The sequence below is a fragment of the Neoarius graeffei genome, chromosome 25 (genome assembly GCF_027579695.1).
Source record: "Neoarius graeffei isolate fNeoGra1 chromosome 25, fNeoGra1.pri, whole genome shotgun sequence".
In the NCBI taxonomy this organism is placed as follows: Eukaryota; Metazoa; Chordata; class Actinopteri; order Siluriformes; family Ariidae; genus Neoarius; species Neoarius graeffei.
Window position 1 is genome coordinate 50,779,254 of NC_083593.1, and position 22,198 is coordinate 50,801,451.

At 42.7% G+C, this 22,198-nt stretch overlaps 1 protein-coding gene across 1 annotated transcript in view; it reads right to left on the reverse strand.

Moving 5' to 3' along the window:
- Positions 1–18,114, reverse strand: part of LOC132873663 (inositol polyphosphate 5-phosphatase K) — a 66,555-nt gene extending 48,441 nt beyond the window's left edge. The window contains exon 1 of the mRNA XM_060909420.1: positions 18,056–18,114. The gene's annotated coding sequence lies outside the window, so the exon portion shown is untranslated. The remainder of the gene's footprint in view (positions 1–18,055) is intronic.
- Positions 18,115–22,198: the final 4,084 nt, after the last annotated feature.

Consider the following 22,198-nt stretch of genomic DNA (forward strand, 5'->3'; position numbering starts at 1 on the left):
ACTTTTTATTATGGACTTGACCACATTTCTAAATGAGAACACATTAGTAGGTACCGTAGGTACACAACTCAATCACAGCTCTCATACCCTGCACTGGATCCTTACACCATATGCAGCAGTGACTGGAACATACCAAATACATTTTAGACAAAAATTCTGTAAGGAAAATGTAGAGGGGGAAAGAACTGACCCCTTTTCATCAATTCTAGCTTTTGTTGTTGTAAAAAACATGAACTACTGTGGCTTCTGTTGCAGATCCTCTGTTAGTCCTCCTTCACTGTTATAATAACCTTTACACATCTGGAGCATGGCTGTAGGGATTTGCCAGTATGTGCTTATTCTCCCTTTGTCAAGTTCAAAACGGACGTCTCATCTGCTCACAGTCGATAGTGGTGATGTAACCACTTCAGATTGTCTTATTTATAGCCATAGACTAATCATCAATGTTTAAGTATTAAAACATATCACCATTCCATCAGTTTATAGTGGGTTGAACACCCTTTTTCTAATCTATACCGCGAGTTGGCCTAGTGGTGAGCGTGTCCGCTTCTCATTCAGGAGATCGTGAGTTCTACTCACAGTCGGGTCGTACCAAATGGTACCTACTGCCATGTGGCAAGGCACGCTGCAATATAGATGCGAGTCGGGAGTCAAACTCTCGCGCTTACCAGAGGACTGACCCCCCACTGTAACCCTAACTGTATGGACCCTTTTCAGTCACGTGACCTTCGTAAACGCGACCGCCATTTTGGACATGTAGTGGACTTCGGCTCAAATCGGTTTGAATGCGAGGAAGGCGACAAACATAAAAGAAAAAGGAGCGAGATGCAGAAAACTGTATTTACTAGTTTACTGTAATTATGATATGGCAGCTATTTACACCGGATCCAGTGTAAATAGCTGCCGGAGCCAACGTCCGGCCGGGCCGCGAGCGAGCGCGCGCCAGCTCCGCGGCCACTGGCTCCGGCCAGGCCGCGAGCGAGCGCGCACCGGCTCCGCGGCCACCGGCTCCGGTCGGGCTGCGAGCGCGCGCGCTCCGGAACCTCGGACGTTGGCTCCGGCGGCTTTTTACACTGGATCCGGTGTAAATAGCTGCCAGATCATAATTACAGTAAACTAGAATGGAATGTTAACAGCAATGTAATGCCTTTTCTGGCTAATTTTATTCGTCTTACCTCCAACAAAGTGGTCACTACACAAGCGTTGGTATGCCGCTATCCATCTTCTCCGTCGGTCAGCATCTACCGGGATCCGATAAAATGATAACCCTTGCCTTGTTTGTTGATGGTTACTACATCCAGGTGCACAACAACATAGTGGCATGATGGAAGTCTTGCTGAAAATAAACGCTTTCTTTGCTGCCGTTCCTCAATGTTGGCTGTGGTAAACTACTGGTAGTACATGTCCAAAATGGCGGCCGCGTTTGTCGTGACGTCACGTGAAAAGGGTCCATAGGCGAGAGGCCGAGGGCCATGGAAACGGAGATCAGCGCCACCCAGTGCGCCCGATTGCATGGCGCGGGAAGGACTTTAGATTAGATTTCCTCTAATCTATAGACTTTATTATCTACTACCTGCATTCTCATAAATAAGTGTACCAGGTTGTGTTTCCTCGTTGCTCACATGGTACCATCAAGGATACATGTTTTGCACCTTCAGTACTTATCATTCACCTGGAAACGTGTGCAGTATACCTTTAAAAATAAGTTACATAATTAGACCCTGAGGACGAGGACTGTACACTGAAAAAAAGGAATATGAGGTCATGATGTAAACAAGTTTTTAATTACTAGTTGAAATTATGTCGAGTAAGTTTGATTAATTCACGTAACATATTAACATGATAGAATTATTTTTAATTATAAGGTGACGTATTATACCCCTTTTCCACAAGTTGAAACAGTTCCCTGAGGTCTTAATGAAAATGTCTCTAACATTTTTTGGTCAAAATACTACAAGGATAAAACACCGCAGCTCCCTTTTCACTCTGTCTAAACAGCACAGTTCAAAACAACCATGATAATGAGCCACAGCTCACCCCACCCCCCTTTTCTGTCAGCCAATCAGGCAGCACTTTACTCATGAATATTAATTCGCAAAGGCAGTTCTCATGTCATGAGTGGAAATACTCAGATGAGGGGGCGGGATTATTCTAATGAGCTCCACTTGTGACATAGAAAGCGGAGCCGAATCTGAACGGCTTGGTGTTGTTGAAGCTCATGGTTTCTGAAACAGGCAGAACAAAAGAAACTGACTGGGCGTCTTTTTTCACAGTTTATGGGTTGGTAGGCTCCAGATACACAAATGTATGTCCATAAGCACTGAAAAAGTTGCTCATAGTATGTCCCCTTTAAAATCTAACGAGTATGTTGGCACTGATGGGATGAAATAACTACAGTATTAAATGCTGCATTACAACACCCGTGTCCTGGGCATCAGGTAGAAACGTAGGGTTTAGGTTTATTCTGGGCTTTGAAAATGTATAACTGACTCACGTCAGAGGTATGAAAACAAGTTGTGTAACTCAATTCATTCATCTGAATTTGATGTCCATTGATGGCTTGAATTAAGTTAAGGGTTGTTTTACACTCAGGGTACGCAAGCTAAAAATCACATTTACCGCTTATCTTCAATATTAAAAAGCTTGACTAAATAAACTTGGTTGTTTATTGTAGCCCTGTGATAGCTCTATTTACCATGCAAAAAAAAAAATTGGTGATAACGTTATTTTTGGTGAATGTATGGCAATATATGTCATATTTAGCAAAATTACTTGTGTCATTTAGAAAAAGTGCTTTTTTGACCACAGGTAGCTCCAAAAGGGATGCACTTAAATCACTCTTTATACCATAAAACACATATTTGGTTCCATATCATTGGAAACATAGTTAAGTTTTAATGTTGAATGCCAGTAAGTTTTCAGACTATTTTGAACAAATTAGTATGTAACTGTGTCAAAAAAATGTCCTCTCCGAGACAGCTAATTTTTCAATATAAAATAACATATTTAAAATGATTATTTTCATCCTAAAATGTGGTCAAGATATTGGGACATAAATATTAGAGACAACTAACACAAAGCTTACAGCCTTATATTTAAAAGCACTATGGAAGTAGTGGATTCTGAATTGTCAAAAAAAAAAAGCCCTCTCCGAGAATCACTTCATTTGTTTCTCCCATCTTAAAGCAGATTACACAAAACTACCATACAGATGTGTCAAAAAATTACCTGAAATCTGTTCTTTAACTGGCAGCACGGTGGTGTAGTGGTTAGCGCTGTCACCCCACAGCAAGAAGGTCCTGGGTTCAAGCCCAGTGGCCGGCGAGGGCCTTTCTGTGCGGAGTTTGCATGTTCTCCCCGTGTCCGCGTGGGTTTCCTCCGGGTGCTCCGGTTTCCCCCACAGTCCAAAGACATGCAGGTTAGGTTAACTGGTGACTCTAAATTGAGCGTAGGTGTGAATGTGAGTGTGAATGGTTGTCTGTGTCTATGTGTCAGCCCTGTGATGACCTGGCGACTTGTCCAGGGTGTACCCCGCCTTTCACCCGTAGTCAGCTGGGATAGGATCCAGCTTGCCTGCAACCCTGTAGAACAGGATAAAGCGGCTAGAGATAATGAATGTTCTTTAACTTGTCCTTCACTTAAAAACTGGTACAAGAACCAGTTTGAATCAATTTGAATTTTGGACCCCTGTGATACAAACTTTGTACCCTGATTGTAAAACAACCCTTAATTCAGTGAGGTGTTTTTCAGTGATAGTCAAGACCTTCATTGTAAAGTCCAAGACCAGGATTTACTAAAATGGGTAAGCCATGGCCTAATGGTTAGAGAAGCAGCTTTAGGACTAAAAGGTTGCCCATTCAATTCCCTGGACCAGCAGGAATGGTTGAAGTGCCCTTGAACAAGGCACGTAACACCAACTGCTGCTCAGGGTATGTTGTGTGTCACTCTGGATAAAAGCATCTGCTAAATGGCTGTAACGTAACGTAATGTAAAATCAATTGAGTTTAAGGGGGTTGAGTCCAAATGGGTCAAGACTGAGACTGAAAAATCCTTTAGAAGCCAAATGTTTACATCAGTTAGTTGGCTTCATTCATGCCTTCACCAATTATTAGGCTGTTTTCTTACTTCTTTTCAAACTTTGTGTATACAAACTCTCAGTCGAGTCCAAGACCACATGAACAGAGACTAATCCCCAAGATCGAGATAAATCAGAGTACAAAAGACAATAAGTCTGAGACAAGACCAAGTCAATATAGAAAACATCTCCAGAACTGACCACTGATGTACCATTAAAGCTGTAAGGCTAATTAAAGCCACAATACACGCACATCCCCAATTAAAATATACATACTGAAGGTGAAAAAGATGTAAAAAGTACCGTTTGGTTCCTTTATTTCTGGATGTTTACAGGGCAATAATGTCACAAATCAGACCGTACAGTACCTCACACAGAAACAGCGTAGAACACAAAATGTCCACCTTAAACACATTTACTCGTTATTTACGTCTGAAGTATAGCTACGTTCTCACTTGACGACTTGGACAACTGCAGCACTTTCTGATTGCTCATGTTTTATTTATATATACACAGGTAGTCGTCGACTTACGACCTATGCAACTTACGACCGATCGACTTTACGACCGTCTGGTTATGACTGGCAAGTGTTTCCCAGCTGAGCTAGCTGAGCGTACGACAGTTTCCACCCCAGCTCCTGGCCCCACCCAGCATCCAGCCTCTCGCCGCGTACAACAGTTTCCGCCCCAGCTCCTGGTTTATGAAATGAGCAAATGCTCCCGCCAGCCCGAGCGCTGCAACAGCTGATGATGACGTAGACGACCCACAGCCAAGCACCAGTGATGCCAGCGGTCACTAAGTTTTGTATTTTGCTATGTTTTACATTTGTATTTTGGTATGTTTCAAACTAAAATGTTTTCTATTTTTCACACCTGTATTTTGTATTTTTTGTTTTGCACATATTAAACGAATTGTACTGTACGCAGTGTAGTATGCAGTGTTTGACGTAAACCAAATAATGAGCCAAGGTAATGAAATAAGAAAATGTTGATAAAATAAGACTTTAAGATGATTACAATATCATTACACATCACAATATACTTACGTTCATTTAACATAGGCCGACTTGCGACCAGATCGGTTTACAACCGGTCAGTCGTAACCAAACGCAGTCGTAAGTCGACGACTACCTGTGTATATATATATATATACACACACACACAAACACTGTGTATATATATATATATATATATATATATATATATATATATATATATATATATATATATATATATGGGGCCGTCTCAGAAACTGGTCTCTTAGGGACATTATCTCATCTCATTATCTGTAGCCGCTTTATCCTGTTCTACAGGGTCGCAGGCAAGCTGGAGCCTATCCCAGCTGGCTACGGGCGAAAGGCGGGGTACACCCTGGACAAGTCGCCAGGTCATCACAGGGCTGACACATAGACACAGACAACCATTCACACACACATTCACACCTACGGTCAATTTAGGCCAAGTTTACATTAGACCGTATCTGTCTCGTTTTCCTTGCGGATGCACTGTCCGTTTACATTAAAACGCCTGGAAACGCCGGGAAACGGGAATCCGCCAGGGTCCACGTATTCAATCCAAATCGTGTCTGGTCCGGTGCTGTGTAAACATTGAGAATACGCGGATACGCTGTGCTGAGCTCTAGCTGGCGTCGTCATTGGACAACGTCACTGTGACATCCACCTTCCTGATTCGCTGGCGTTGGTCATGTGACGCGACTGCTGAAAAATGGCGCGGACTTCCGCCTTGTATCACCTTTCATTAAAGAGTATAAAAGTATGAAAATACTGATGCAAATACTGCCCATTGTGTAGTTATGATTGTCTTTAGGCTTGCCATCCTTCCACTTGCAAGTGGTAAGTGACGCGCATGCCCGACATGCACTGAGATCACACACACAGCGGCTCAGTCCCAAATCACTGCTTGTGCGCTCCACTCGCGCGCTCTGTGAGCTGCGCAGGGCTGGAGTGCGCACCCTCCAAAGGGCACTCGCTGTTCAGGGCGGAGTGATTTGGAGCGCAGGATGCCTGCGGAGCCGAGCGTATCCGTGTATTGGCGTTGCTATGTGCACGTGAATCGTGTACTGGCATTGCTGTGTGCACACTAATCGTTTTAAAAATGTTAGTCTGATGATCCGCTGATACGGTCTAATGTAAACCCCACCTTAGAGTCACCAGTTAACCTAACCTGCATGTCTTTGGACTGTGGGGGAAACCGGAGCACCCGGAGGAAACCCACGCGGACACGGGGAGAACATGCAAACTCCACACAGAAAGGCCCTCGCCGGCCACAGGGCTCGAACCCGGACCTTCTTGCTGTGAGGCGACAGCGCTAACCACTACACCACCGTGCCGCCCATTTGGGACATTATGGTCAAAAAATAAATTTTCTAATTTCACTATTTTTTTTGCATTTACCCAACACTCACTGTTTCTTTTGTCATGTTTAATAAGAATAAAGATAGTATCTTGCTTTATCTGGCCTCCACTGTGGAAAATTGTTTTGATTGCAATTCAAATGCTTTTGTAAAATTGATTTCCATATAAAATAACTACATCATGAAGAATTAAAGCCCTTCCTTCACAGATGAGTGAAAATATTGAATAAATTTCCTCTTTTTGATTGCTTGGGTTAAAAATGCCAAGTTATGATGACCAAATTGATTATTCACTTAAATATGAATAATATGATACATTTTGGGGATTTGATATGGCGAAATAGGACACAATGGAAAAATCAAGAACACACCGGAAAGATGAGAATAACGGCGGTGGTAAAAGAACAGCGACTGTACCGGCTGAAGGTCGTGCGGGTCTCTGCTGCGACGCGCGAGCAACGGGACATCGCTACCGCACCGGACGGAGCGCGAGGTGAGGGCGGGGCAAAATGACTGGCCGTAGATTCTATCAAAAGTTCGATCTAAATTGACCATGGTTGCAAAATATTGGCCAAAAATACGCAAACACTACGAAATATGAAAGTAAGATGAAAAAGAAACATTCTATTGCCTTATACTGCAAGACTAAAACAAAATAAAACCGTCAAAACTCACCTTTTCAGCGATAACGTCCGAACAGATCACCCGCGTAACAGAAAGACCGCAAATGGAAGCACGATCAACTTCTAACTGTTGGAGTGGAAAATTCCATTCTACACGTGCAAATTGTTAATGTGTGTCCTTCCCCGCACACAAATAACACGCTACGGTAAAAAATAGACCACAACTCATTTTATAGCTCAGAAATTCATACAAGACCAGCTACCATCGTAACATATTCTGTAAGAAACATATTCTATACCGAACTTTCAGCTTTCGTTTTAAAAAACAAAATCACAGATTTATAACTAAATGTTTATATGGCGAAGTGATTTTAAGTTACTACTTTTGGTGAGGTAGTGACCTCGACCCTGAGGCTTTCCGTTTAGATCAAAACACACGATCGTATTGGTTTTGGGTTTGCGGAAAACGGAGTTACAACGGTGATCAAATATTTTGCATGATGTTTTATTACGGTTATGATTATTCTGTGAGCGCACCGATCCTTAGGTGTATAAAGTTACAACTTAAAATACTTAGTTATTACACATTATTAGACTTTTCAGTGGACTACAACCTTTTTAAGGGAATGCGATGTAGTCAACCATTTATCATGTCCCAGATCAAGCCGCCATTTTTCCACAAATTTGCAGAATTTTTGCCAAATTCTGAATAGAGTATTCACATCAAAGATTTAGTTTTATCTGTATTATTTCTTTCATCATTTTATTTCAAATTAAAACCAACATCACCATTCAAAACCGTATAGTTTATTGACTGTGAGTATATTTAGTGGGGGACCCCCACAGTACCCAGTTTCTGAGACAGACCAATCGTCAATAGACAAACAAAAAAATCACCTGCTTTTCAGGAGAGAAACAAATAAGCTGTCAGATTATAACTACTGTACTGTCTAATGCAATAATTCACACAGCCCATTTAGGATCATATTTTATCCCCATCACTCCTTGGAGTTATGTATTGTCTTTCCTGGAAGAGATGGAATCAGCTGTACATCTGTTATGAAATCAAAAGATTTGAGCTCTTTTGCACCATCAAAACAAAGGATCAGTGAGACACATCGACAGCGACGGACATCACATCTCTGTTTGCATTGCGAGTTGTTGCTATGGTAGCAGTGAAGCGAGGAAGTTTAAGGCTGAAGAATTCACCTACACTCACTGAGAACTTCATAAACCCATGGAACGAACATTAAGCTTCAATCAGTGAGTAATTTTGGTCGGTTGTTTCTGAATAACATGCTGTAAGATGAATAAATGAGCAATAAGAGAAGATGACGTGTATATATAACCAACACTAGTACAGCTTGTGCAGTGAAACGTCAGTGGAAATAAATTGTCAAGACACACGCTGCGCTCCGCACATCACTGAGCTCCACAGTGGCCCTTACTCAGCATTTACACCGGACACATCTGCACTTTAATCAGGCGAATGTGATCACATAAAATTCAATCATGCTACCTCAGCTATTCTTTGATGCCCACAGAATAATTCTTGTATCAGAGCCACACAATAAACCTTAAACCCCCTGAAAAAAACGCACTTGGATCTGGATGTTATAACCATACAGCAACCTGGAAAGTAGTAGGACTAAAGATATTGTGATAAATTACAGTACTGTGCAAAAGTCTTAGGCACATGTAAAGAAATGCTGTAGACCAAAGACAGCTTAAAAAATAATGAAATGGAATGAAATGTTTCAACGTTTAAAAAAAAAAAATCAATAAACTAAGCCATAATAGATAAGATAAAGTCAATATTTGGTGTGAGACGACCTTTTGCTTTTAAAAAAAAAAGTAGTTTCAGGTACAATGAGTGCAGTTTTATGCAGAAATGAGCTGTAGGTTTTACTGAGCATCTTCCAGAACCAGCCACAGTTCTTCTGGACACTTTAACCGTCACACTCACTTCTTCATTTTGCCCCAAACCCCAGTAGCCTTCATTATGGTTTCTTTTTTTAATCTGCACAGTGCTCTCTTATGGAATACACTGCTCAGGTACAAACTTTTTTTTCTGTAACATTTAATTTTATGTTGGAAAAAACGAACGTTTGGAACGCTAAAATATTTTTATACTGACTCGATAATGTAGAAGTCATAAAATAGAAATCTGTAACAAAGTTTGCATGAAAAAAACCAATAGGGTACCAAAGACTTTTGCACAGTACTGTACATGCATCTATTATAATAAAGTTATACACATTTTTTTTTTCATTTTGTTTATCTAGAAACCAAATAGGGGTGCAAACTTTTGCACTTTACTGTAGCTTCTCTCTACTTTACAGCCAGACCCAAAACTAAATAAATAAATTTCAACTATGGCCATGGAATACTATTACACACTGATTTTGAGCCACATTTAAACGTTAGTTATGCAACAAGAAATGTCTTTTTTTTTAACAAACTAATTTTTCATCAAATGTTAACCAGCTAGCTAATTTAGCTCACGTATCTAGCTAACATTAAGTTAAAATAAAACAATAAACGTGTATACTGTAAAACATAAACTACATATTTTATTAAACTGTAAAACATAAACTATATGAAATTTTATTTTGCCATTACTTCTACTCAGTCTGCAGAGCTGCAGCTGTCACTCACTTCACGACATCGTGTCTGTTTCTCGCTCTTAGACACTAAGGCATATTTGTGTCTGTTGTGTTTTTCGCTTTCCGTTATGAATTATCTGCAGTATCTAAGCAGCTGTCTCGCTTTCAGGAAGTGATGAAATGTCCAGGAGGTGCAGCTGTCCTCTTATTTTCTGCACCATGTAGTTTTTGTGAGTCACATGAAGGTCATGTGAGAGCTGGTGAAAGTTTTTTACAGTTTGAGAGCTTGTGCATAATAAAATAAAATAAAATAAAAAGAATAACTCAGAAGATTGTGTTTTCATTTATGAAAGGGTCAAATGTAATGTTCGGGAACATCTTCTGCGTGGCTCTTCCTTTCTAAATTTAGTCAGTTACGAGTATATTTGGAATTACTGCTTTGGAAACCTTTGAGCTTTCAGTGTGTTTGGGGAAAAGAAACCATTTGTCAGCAGACTGTCCATATTTCTTCAGTGTTCCTCAGAAGTTACGTACGAGAATTAAAAAAAGAAATCCACTCCATCATCTGTAGCCGCTTATCCTGTGCAGGGTCGCAGGCAAGCTGGAGCCTATCCCAGCTGATTATGGGCGAGAGGCGGGGTACACCCTGGACAAGTCATCGCAGAGCTGATACACAGAGACAAACAACCATTCATACTCACATTCACACCTACAGTAGCCTAGCTAACGCGACTTCAAAGCTCTCCGAGCATTTGGTCTGGCCAAGATATTAAGCCCAACCGTTTCCCAGAGCCTGTGGTTGACCCACCTCCCTGAAATGCCTCAGTTTGCTACTGGTCGAAGCCAGAAAAGGCTGTGACGAAGCTTAAACCAATCACATCACTCTTTCCTCTGACGTATGCGACGCGACGGAAACTGCTTGAGTAACTGGTAGATTAAACTCTTACCGAAAACGGTCGGGAGCAAGGCGAAAACGTCCTTCCTTTCAATAAATACCTCCAGGGCTGCTCTTTGCTCCGTTTTCAGTTAGAACTTCCCGTTGAATGCTTTCAATACAGCATCTACCACTGTAAACAATCTATGGCTTCCGGTCGCAGTTCTACTACGTCACTGCCTTGAACACGCCTCTACCCAGGGCCGTTGGAGATGCTCAAAGTTGATTGGTTCCCGATTTTTCGGGAGCTTGGAAATGCTGTAGATAGCCTGCCTGGCCAGACTAAGCTCGCAACAGGCCCTCGTGTTGTGTCACACTTAGGATGGGCAGGCCCAGGCTACACCTACGGTCAATTTAGAGCCACCAATTAGCCTAACCTGCATGTCTTTGGGGGAAACTGGAGCACCCTGAGGAAACCCAAGCAGACACGGGGAGAACATGCAAACTCCACACAGAAAGGCCCCCGTCATGTAGTTTTTGTGAGTCACTGAGCATCTTACAGAACACAGTTCTTCTGGACACTTTTGCCGCTTTTCCACTACAAACGCGGCTGAGTTGGGCTGAGCCGTGCCGTGCTGAGTCGAGCTGAGTGGGGCTGTTGGAGTTGCATTTCGACTACAACTGCGCTGAACCGTGCTGGCTGGAAGTGGGTGGACACATTGGGTGGAGTTAGCGAAAGTGGGTGGACGTCACGTGATGTCGTTAAGCAGCGCAAACAGTGACATCAGTGAGCTTTTAAGCGGTAGTCTCACGACCCGAATAGTAAACAATAAACATGGACATGGAGTCGTTAGTGTTGCTGGTCTTGGTTCTGTGGCTTGTTGTCACCGACAACGCTAACAGATACTGGCAAGAGTGTATAGATGAGGCGAGGCGCATAAGGCTTCAGAAATTCTCGTAATTCGTAATTCTTCTTCTTCCGGGTTTACGGTGTTTACAGATCCCAGCGTGCTCGCGGGGCGTGTGTGGGCATGTGAGGACACTCCTCCTCACCAATCAGTGCACAGGGGAGTGTCTGCTCACGCCCCCAGCCTCACTCGGCATGGTTTGGCTCGCTTCAGCCCCACTCCAAAACGGTGCGAGTTTTAGGGGCTAAGCAGGGCTGAAGCGAGCTGAGTCGTGCTGGTTTTTGGTAGTCGAAACGCGAGCCGTGTCGGGCTGAAGTGAGCTGAAGCGAGCTGAAAAAGGGTAGTGGAAAAGGGCCATTAGAAAGTTTGTATGAAAAAAAAGGGAACCTAAGACTTTGGCACAGTACTGTATGTCACAATATACTTTTCTGACATATCATGGATATCTTTTTTTTAAATAATGTTTTATTATAACAAGCAACTATTTTGATAAATAAATAAGTTTTAATATGTCCTTACTTTCACTGTTGGTTTAGTTTTGATGATACAATTTGGCACAGTGTGATTCTGATCATTATGCACAGACAAGTCCACCAAGTGGAACCAAAAGGAACCAAGAGGAACCTCCTATTAGGAGAAACATTTGGGCTGGAAGTATTTTATATGAAATTATTTTTGATAGTGATATCCTGTATACTATTTGTGAAATAAAATATGAGACAGTGATACAGGATGAGTCTATTTTTACTGAAATATGTTATTACATGCATATATATATATATATATATATATATATATATATATATATATATATATATATGGTTAAAGGTGCTGACTGCAAAGTCATCTGAAATTCTTTAATTGCTTTTATTGTGCATGGCATTTTCCTGTGTCCCACAAGAACAATATCATGCAGATGAGATGTGATCATTTTGATGTGCTGAGGGCCACTTTTCTCCATTTTAGGACAGTTTTCATCCCTCTTGAGGTAAACAGTCTGGCCTGATGGAAACAGCCGAATGTGAGGAGCTTTAACTAATTAGCATAACTATGGAACTGCGTCACACCAAGATGGCGACGTACGGAAAACATCATGACTCTGCATCGACCTCGGAGTGTTTTGAGTCACAGGGATGTAAATTGTGGTTGACGTTTGCGAATAGATCCGTGAAACAAAAGACGAATATACAGTTAGGTTCATAAATATTTGGACAGAGGCAACATTTTTCTCATTTGGGTTCTGTACATTACCACAATGAATTGTGAACAAAACAATTCAGATGCAGTTGAAGTTCAGACTTTCAGCTTTAATTCAGTGGGTTGAACAAAATGATTGCATAAAAATGTGAGGAACTAAAGCATTTTTTAAACACAATCCCTTCATTTCAGGGGCTCAAAAGTAATTGGACAAATTAAATAATTGTAAATAAAATGTTCATTTCTAATACTTGGTTGAAAACCCTTTGTTAGCAATGACTGCCTGAAGTCTTGAACTCATGGACATCACCAGACGCTGTGTTTCCTCCTTTTTAATGCTCTGCCAGGCCTTTACTGCAGCGGTTTTCAGTTGCTGTTTGTTTGTGGGCCTTTCTGTCTGAAGTTTAGTCTTTAACAAGTGAAATGCATGCTCAATTGGGTTGAGATCAGGTGACTGACTTGGCCATTCAATAATATTCCACTTCTTTGCTTTAATAAACTCCTGGGTTGCTTTGGCTTTATGTTTTGGGTCATTGTCCATCTGTATTATGAAATGCCAACCAATCAGTTTGGCTGGATTTGAGCACACAGTATGTCTCTGAATACCTCAGAATTCATCCGGCTGCTTCTGTCCTGTGTCACATCATCAGTAAACACTAGTGACCCAGTGCCACTGGCAGCCATGCATGCCCAAGCCATCACACTGCCTCTGCCGTGTTTTACAGATGATGTGGTATGCTTTGGATCATGAGCTGTACCACACCTTCGCCATACTTTTTTCTTTCCACCATTCTGGTAGAGGTTGATCTTGGTTTCATCTGTCCAAAGAATGTTCTTCCAGAACTGTGCTGGCTTTTTTAGATGTTTTTTAGCAAAGTCCAATCTAGCCTTTTTATTCTTGAGGCTTATGAGTGGCTTGCACCGTGCACCCTCTGTATTTACTTTCATACAGTCTTCTCTTTATGGTAGATTTGGATATTGATACGTCTACCTCCTGGAGAGTGTTGTTCACTTGGTTGGCTGTTGTGAAGGGGTTTCTCTTCACCATGGAAATTATTCTGCGATCATCCACCATTGTTGTCTTCTGTGGGCGTCCAAGTCTTTTTGCATTGATGAGTTCACCAGTGCTTTCTTTCTTTCTCAGGATGTACCAAACTGTAGATTTTGCCACTCCTAATATTGTAGCAATTTCTCGGATGAGTTTTTTCTGTTTTCGCAGCTTAAGCATGGCTTGTTTCACCTGCATGGAGAGCTCCTTTGACCGCATGTTTTCTTCACAGCAAAATCTTCCAAATGCAAGCACCACACCTCAAATCAACTCCAGTCCTTTTATCTGCTTAATTGAGAATGACATAACGAAGGAATTTCCCACACCGGCCCATGAAATAGCCTTTGAGTCAATTGTCCAATTACTTTTGGTCCCTTTAAAAACAGGGTGGCACATGTTAAGGAGCTGAAACTCCTAAACCCTTCATCCGATTTTAATGTGGATACCCTCAAATGAAAGCTGAAAGTCTGGACTTTATGTCCATGTCCATTATATAACTATAACTTGAATATGTTTCAGTAAACAGGTAAAAAAACAAAATTTGTGTCAGTGTCCAAATATATATGGACCTAACTGTATCTTTTCTCTGTTACTGCTTTTGTGTTATCGGTTCTTTCTCTGCAAGATCAAAACATTAGGTGTATAACTCTATACTCGCTCCTGTGGAGTCGAGCGCATGCATTCTAAGGCTAACATAGCTAAGCGCTAGCTAGAATGTTTTAGTTATCTGTCCAGAAAAATGACATATCATCTAACCTTGCTCTATCTTGCAGTTGCACTCACTAAGCAGACTTTCCTTTTCTTTTCCGCTGGCTTTTAGCTGGAGGGAGAGCCGAGTCCGCCATGTTTGCCCACAGTTAAAAGTAGATCAAACACGCCCCACGGTGGTCACGTGATATTGCTGCTCACTTGCTTCGGCGATCTCCGGAATCGTAAAATGTGGGACGCTTTTTATCTCGGCAAAACATTGACACACACAATACACAGCGTGTGTGCAGCAGCGAAACATCTGGAAACGCCAACAGCAATAGAAATAGAACATTTTGCCCAGAATTCAACTTTGCAGTCAGAGCCTTTAAATAACACACTATTAAAAAAATCCATTATGCCTCGCGTCTGCCATGCATGTCCCTGTGAAGGAGCTGTTACCACAGAAACAATCATGTATTCGAAGGAGCGCATTAATACAGTATAAAGCTGTGGTTTGAATTACAGATGGCACTACTGTTGGAGCTGCTGACAGAGAAAATTAATCAACACCTGATTAACCAGTCAGATTTGAGAATTCAAAAGTGCTGTGGCATAAATTACATTTAAAAATAAATCTAAAAAAATGGGGCGGCACGGTGGTGTAGTGGTTAGCGCTGTCGCCTCACAGCAAGAAGGTCCTGGGTTCGAGCCCCGTGGCCGGTGAGGGCCTTTCTGTGCGGAGTTTGCATGTTCTCCCCATGTCCGCGTGGGTTTCCTCCGGGTGCTCCGGTTTCCCCCACAGTCCAAAGACATGCAGGTTAGGTTAACTGGTGACTCTAAATTGAGCGTAGGTGTGAATGTGAGTGTGAATGGTTGTCTGTGTCTATGTGTCAGCCCTGTGATGACCTGGCGACTTGTCCAGGGTGTACCCCGCCTTTCGCCCGTAGTCAGCTGGGATAGGCTCCAGCTTGCCTGCGACCCTGTAGAAGGATAAAGCGGCTAGAGATAATGAGATGAGATGAGAGCTAAAAAAATGACTAAAAATACAAATATATGCGGTGAAATAAAGCTTAAAAGATTTATAATAAATGTCTAGTAAGTTTTATCATTCATCATGTAAATTTAGAACCAGTGGCGTCGTTAGGTCCCATCACTCGGGGCTATTGCTCCAGGTATATTCACCCTCAAAAAAGTAGGAGACTAATAGAAAACAACTGACTGAAACAGATCAAAACTTGACTTGCTGCGTCCAAAGATGGAAAGGGAGGGACATAATTGTGCGCTGCACAGTGCACATTCAAAATCCTGGTAACCGCCAACAGAAGGAGAACATTCAGAACTGGTTGGAAGACAATGTCAAAAAAAAAAATTTAAACATGATAATAAAGTAAATTAATAAAACCATCTAAATATAAACATTGATGATGATAAGCCTCTTTAAACAGATAATAATCATCTGTTTTAATGCTACATGTAGCCTACGCAGAACCAGCCAGCCGACCATCCCATAGCCAGCCTTTGGCATATTAGTCAAATATAAGGATAAAATAGTTTGTTGTTGTTTTATTTTGCCACATAATATTAATTTCAACATAAATTTGTGTTGTCCAGGTACTACAAATGAGCCGCTGCAGTCAACTGAGCCTGGATGGATTGGAAAAAGTGGTATTTGTGTGTGTGTGTGTGTGTGTGTGTGAGAGAGAGAGAGAAATAAGAAACTTGGAAGACATATTTATATATTTATATGATCATAGTCGGCGGCACGGTAGTGTAGTGGTTAGCGCTGTTGCCTCACTGCAAAAAGGTCCTGGGTTCAAGCCCAGTGGTCGATGGGGGCCTTTCTGTGCGGAGTTTGCATGTTCTCCCCGTGTCCGCGTGGGTTTCCTCCGGGTGCTCCGGTTTCCCCCACAGTCCAAAGACATGCAGGTTAGGTTAACTGGTGACTCTAAATTGACCGTAGGTGTGAATGTGAGTGTGAATGATTGTGTGTCTCTATGTGTCAGCCCTGTGATGACCTGGCGACTTGTCCAGGGTGTACCCCACCTCTTGCACATAGCCAGCTGGGATAGGCTCCAGCTCACCTGCAACCCTGTAGAACAGGATAAGCGGCTACAGATACTGGATGGATGATCATATGCTGCGTTCATGTGCTATGGGAAGATGATATTTTCCAGTTGGGAAGTGGTATTTACCAGTGTGTTGTGTTCACATGCTTTTGTTGTTGTTGACAAATTAAAGATGGTGGACCAGATTCAAGTTAGCAATAGTTAGTTAGCTATCGTTAGCAATAGCGTCTGCTCTGGATAGGTAAAAACAAACCATAACAACGCACTTTTAAAGGAAACGGATTTCTAATGTATTATATTACACTTGTTAATGACGCAACATTGCATAGACACCAAAAACTACCCACTAGTACTAGTAAAAAAAAACTTTAGTAGCGTACAATGCTTAGCATTCAAGTGTCTTGTACCGCTCGCCGCCATGTTGAAAAGGTTAAAGTTCATCTCATCTCGGCAACTCGTGTATCAAAATTTTCTACGAGTTGCCCAGTGGAAAATACCACAAGAGGGGGCGTTCATGTGTGTTTTCCATGTCGGCGTTTGGTATTTACCATAATTCCCATAGCACATGAATGCAGCAATAGTCTTGTGAGATGGGATGTCATCTGGGGTTTTGAACGTTGTAATATAAAATATAATAATGTAGCTTTGAATTTGTCTTTGTGGTCCTAAAGGAGAGATAATGCGAGTGAGAAATGATCGTTTTATTAGACTGATGATAAATTTTACTAGTGATATTTAAGTCAATTGACACATGCCTCAGTTTCCTGAGACATTATGGGTGTTGATAATAATTTAATAATAAGGAGACAGAAAATGGCGGCACGGTGGTGTAGCGGTTAGCGCTGTCGCCTCACAGCAAGAAGGTCCGGGTTCGAGCCCCGTGGCCGGCGAGGGCCTTTCTGTGCGGAGTTTGCATGTTCTCCCCGTGTCCGCGTGGGTTTCCTCCGGGTGCTCCGGTTTCCCCCACAGTCCAAAGACATGCAGGTTAGGTTAACTGGTGACTCTAAATTGACCGTAGGTGTGAATGTGAGTGTGAATGGTTGTCTGTGTCTATGTGTCAGCCCTGTGATGACCTGGCGACTTGTCCAGGGTGTACCCCGCCTTTCGCCCGTAGTCAGCTGGGATAGGCTCCAGCTTGCCTGCGACCCTGTAGAACAGGATAAAGCGGCTACAGATAATGAGATGAGTGATGATATGTCTTATAAAGTTTGACATAACCTCCCCAACATATCGATGCCAATCTAGCTTAAAATCTACAAGCCCCAGGAAAACTTGACTTAGCCCCTGGTTTTTTTTTTTTTCTTTAATTGCTACCGTAGAAACGGCCCTGTTTAGAACCGTTGTTCCACCAAAATGTGTTCCAGTCGAACCGTGTTACCCAGCGACCACGCATGCGCAATGGACATAAGACAAAGTTGACTAGATTTCGTTGTAACCCCTAACCTGTAGTGAGTCTGAACAGCTGTCCCGGTTCTGTCATTCGACTAATATAAAAAATAAAACACCGTAGCACGAATAAATGTCAATTCATGCAAACACTGCCGTGTTTACTCTACAGAGTCACTGCTGACTGTGTGAAATGTAGCTTAGCTTACCTTTTATTCACAAGGTGAACCGATAAACCGCCTCCAGTTTGTTGTTATAGGTTTATTTTCTTCGGGAAACATCAAACGAATAATAAAAGCATCCAGCTGTTAATAATAAAAGCAGTAACAGGTCGGGGAAAAAAAAAGATTGTGTGGGTTTATTTGTTTGTTTGTTTTAAAGTTGTGAAGTCGAGCGTCTCGCCTCATCAGCACACGAGCAACACAGAGACGCGCGTGAGGACAGATCGGTCACGTGACCAATAACAGCCGAAAACAGGTAAACGTCACTAAATACACGCATGAACACAGCGCGCGCACACGAGCCTGTATGATGATGATGATGATGATGTGGAGGAGTCCCTCACCTGTCCTCTTCTGTCCTGTCCTTGGTGGTGGATGCGTTTTATCCCTGCGTAGGACAGGGACGGCACGCGACACCTTACCGGACAACTGTGTGTGTGTGTGTGTGTGTGTGCGCGCGCGTGCACGAGAGAGATGTGTGTGTGTGTGAGACCGGGCTCTGTCACATCTCTCCCGACATCTGCTGTTGTCAAACCGAAAGACATTAATGACGTCATGGAGTGCAAGTCCGCGCAAAAAATAAATAAATAAATAAATAAATAAATAAGAGCGCCTGCGGGATAATCCGTCTGACACCGAGCTGCATCACCCGCAGGGTCACTCAGTGCCTCAGACAGGGCAAGAGGCCAGGGGTTGGGCAGGAGGAGGTGTGAAGGGGTCAAAGTTTCAATATGGAGTGAAATAATAATTGAATGATGATAAACATCCATCCATCCATCCATCCATCCATCATCTACAGGGTTCTACAGGGAGACGCGGGGTACACCCTGGACAAGTCGCCAGGTCATCGCAGGGCTGACACATAGACACAAACAGCCATTCACACTCACGGTCAATTTAAAGCCACCAGTTAACCTAACCTGCATGTCTTTGGACTGTGGGGGAAACCGGAGCACCCGGAGGAAACCCATGCAGACACGGGGAGAACATGCAAACTCTACACAGAAAGGCCATCGCCAGCCGCTAGGCTCGAACTCAGGACCTTTTTGCTGTGAGACGACAGCGCTAACCACTACACCACCGTGCCGCCGACTATGATTATCCATCCATCCATCCATTATCTGTAGCCGCTCATGTCCTACAGGGTCGCAGGTGAGCTGGAGCCCATCCCAGCTGACTATGGGCGAGACACGGGGTACACCCTGGACAAGTCGCCAGGTTATCGCAGCGCTGACACAGACACAAACAGCCATTCACACTCACGGTCAATTTAAAGCCACCAGTTAACCTAACCTGCATGTCTTTGGACTGTGGGGGAAACCGGAGCACCCAGAGGAAACCCATGCAGACACGGGGAGAAGATGCAAACTCCTCATAGAAAGGCCCTCGCCGGCCACTAGGCTCGAACCCAGGACCTTTTTGCTGTGAGACGACAATGCTAACCACTACACCACCATGCCACCGACTACAATCATCCATCCATCCATCCATCCATTATCTGTAGCCACTTATTATGTCCTACAGGGTCGCAGGCAAGCTGGAGCCTATCCCAGCTGACTATGGGTGAGAGGCAGGGTACACCCTGGACAAGTCACCAGGTCATCACAGGGCTGACACATAGAGACAAACAACCATTCACACTCACGGTCAATTTAGAGCCACCAATTAACCTAACCGACCGACTAGTGGTAGCGTGTCCGCCTCTCGATCGTGAGATCGTGAGTTCTATTCACGGTCGGGTCATACCAAAGACCATCATAAAAATGGTACCTACTATCATCTGGCAAGGCACGCTGCAATACAGATGTGCATGGGGAGTCAAACTCTCGTGGTTACCAGAGGACTAGCCCCCCACTGTAACCCTAGCTATGTAATAGGCGAGAGGCCGAGGGCTATAGAAACGGAGATCGGCGCCGCCCGATGTGCCACCATACAGGTTGGGCCTGGTTAGTACTTGAGTGGGAGACTGCCTAGGAATACCAGGTACTGTAAGCGGCGTGGGAAGGACTTTGATTTGAATTAACCTAACCTGCATGTCTTTGGACTGTGGGGGAAACCGGAGCACCCGGAGGAAACCTATGCAGACATGGGGAGAACATGCAAACTCTACACAGAAAGGCCCTCGCCGGCCGCTAGGCTCGAACCCAGGACCTGTTGCTGTGAGGCGACAGCGCTAACCACTACACCACCGTGCTGATGATAAACATTTTGACATTAAAGCTTTGTTGCTGACGTTAAGCACACCTATTTCCATCACTTTAATCAGTTTATGACGTAATTCTGTCTTTAAGGCTGTTATATCACTGTTATACCGCACCCTGCTCAATCCCTGATGCTGATTGGTCAGAAGGTGTTGATTTATTTCCCATAATAGCATATGCCCCATGTGAATCAATGAACCTTCGACACCCATGACCCTGTCGCCTGTTCACCGGTTGTCCTTTGGATCCTTGGACCACTTTTGGTAGGTGCTAACCACTGCGTACCGGGAATACCGCACAAGAACACCCCACCCCATTTTGGAGATGTTCAGACCCAGTCATCTAGCCATCACAATTTGGCCCTTGTCAAAGTCGCTCAGATCCTTACGCTTGCCCATTTTTCCTGCTTCCAACACATCAGCTTCAAGACTGTTCTCTTGCTGCCTAATATATCCCACCCCTTGACAGGTACCATTGTAATGAGATAATTCATGTTACTCACTTCATAATGTTATAGCTGATCGTTGTGTATATATATTGTGTGTATATATATACACACATTGTGCAAACTGCATTTCAAAGGTTGCAGAATGAAAAAAAAATCATAGTGACCATCAAGAGACCAAATTATTTTCTTCACAAAGCACCAGCATGTGACTCAGATAGGCAGCTGAACATGGAATTGGACATCAGAAGTAGATCAGATGGTACAAGTGTTGCCAAGCAAAACAAACCTCGCCCGGTAGCACTTATGATGAATATGAAGGAAGATATCACGGGAAAAAAATAACTAAATAGGTACCCTATGGGTACATGTGGCTACTGCTTCTAAATAAAAAATTTTCTGATACCATGTCCATACAGTAAATATAGCATATATATTTACTCTATGAGGCAGTAGCCACAAAAATGAAGCGTAATCCAAAAATGAATAATTTAAAAATCACAGAAGTAAAATATACCAAGTGTCTGTATTTATATTATTCTGCTCTTACCGCTTACAGTTTTCGAAACTGAAACCTCCGAACCGAGGCTGACATACTGTACACACGCTGTCGCCATGACCCAAACTCTTATTTCCCGGAAATGGCCCGGCGCTAGAGCTCAGTGGAATGCACTTTCCCTCTGTAATAAGCATAAACATGTCTGAAAGCCATTTCTTTAGTCCATTTATTTCGAATGGCGAACCAAATTGTATACACTCACCAGCCATTTTAATCGGAACACGTGTATGTGCACGTGCAGTGCGCGATCGTTACACTTACATTCTTACAGCAGGATGACGTAGTGGCTAGCGTCTCTATATGAGGCAGTAGACACAACAAAAATGATTTCGACCTTTTTGGTGACCTTGACCGGATGACCCTCAAAATGTTGGAGGTTTTATTTGAGACCCATTTATCCTGAAAGTTTCATGAAGATTGGTCCAGCCGTTTTCCCGTAATATCGTTAACAAAAAAAACAAAGAAACCCGACTGAAAACAATACCTCGTCCCTGGTGGACTCCGTCCCAGGCGAGGTGAATATAGGACTAGTTCCGTTGTGATTTGTATATTTGAGTATTGTATGAATCTGTTTGTGTCCATATAGTGTATTACTGAGCCAAAAATAATCTTTGGGGAAATGATAGCTATGTAATTTGCACAATGCTAAACTGGTAGCTATAAGATTCCATTAGCTATTAGCTACACTTGTTTGTAGGTCCATGGAAAAACTAAACAGGCACACAACAAAACATGTCATATATGGCATCGAGACTATTTGAAGGAAGGGGAAAGTCATGGACATTTCATGTTCGGGTTAATTCTTCCTTGAATATGAAGTTGTTTATGTATCAGAGCACCGCTGACAACCACATTGTGACAAACAGCAATACTTTATTTAAAAAAATCAAAAGAGCAATATACTGTATACTGCCTTCAAGTCCTGT